Below are 756 nucleotides of genomic sequence, written 5' to 3' on the forward strand. Positions count from 1 at the left end.
CTTTTTTTTTTCCAAATGATTTTGAGTTTTGTTCCACATTGTTCTCCCTGTCTATCCAGGATCTCCTACATAGATCCTCTTCCAAGGGGTTAACAGTAGTAGCCAGGCACCATCTAGTTCTTCTGGTCTCATAATCATATAGGCTGCAGATGGGATGGTGTATCAGTCACTAGGACTAATTGTTTCCATGAATTTTTGGTTTTCTTCATTCTTGTTTGCTCTGGACCAGGAGAGACCCATCGTTGCATCTAGATGGCAGCTTGCAAGCTTTTAAGATCCCAGTCGCTACTTGCCACAGTAGGAGGTAGGACAATGTTTTGTGTAGTATGTTGTGCCAATTGAGCTTGATGTCCTCTGCGACTATGGTCCTGAGCCCACAGGTTCAATATTTGGTCCCTCTGGGTAGCTGGCTATGACCAAGCAGTGACTATACCCTTGCCCCTTGTCAGCTCCACTATATACCTAGGAATTCAGATCATACACATAAAGTTATAGGACCATTGTCTGCCAACCCTATACATGTTCTTGGGTGCACTCCCCACTTCATAGACATATCTAATAGTTCAGCCTGTCTACCCATCTATCCACCCATATACCCGTGTGTGCCTTCACTGACCATGCCGTACTATATGTGCAAAAGGATTAATCTTTGTTGTCTGTACTTCCCACGTACCTCTCTATGTCTTTCTCTTCCTCAATTCCACTATATTGATCACTCACATTTGGTACATTGCCCTTCTCTTCACCCAAATCAAA

Source organism: Orycteropus afer, unplaced genomic scaffold (assembly GCF_000298275.1).
Source record: "Orycteropus afer afer isolate SDZICR_OR568_19922 unplaced genomic scaffold, OryAfe1.0 scaffold00253, whole genome shotgun sequence".
Taxonomy (NCBI): domain Eukaryota; kingdom Metazoa; phylum Chordata; class Mammalia; order Tubulidentata; family Orycteropodidae; genus Orycteropus; species Orycteropus afer.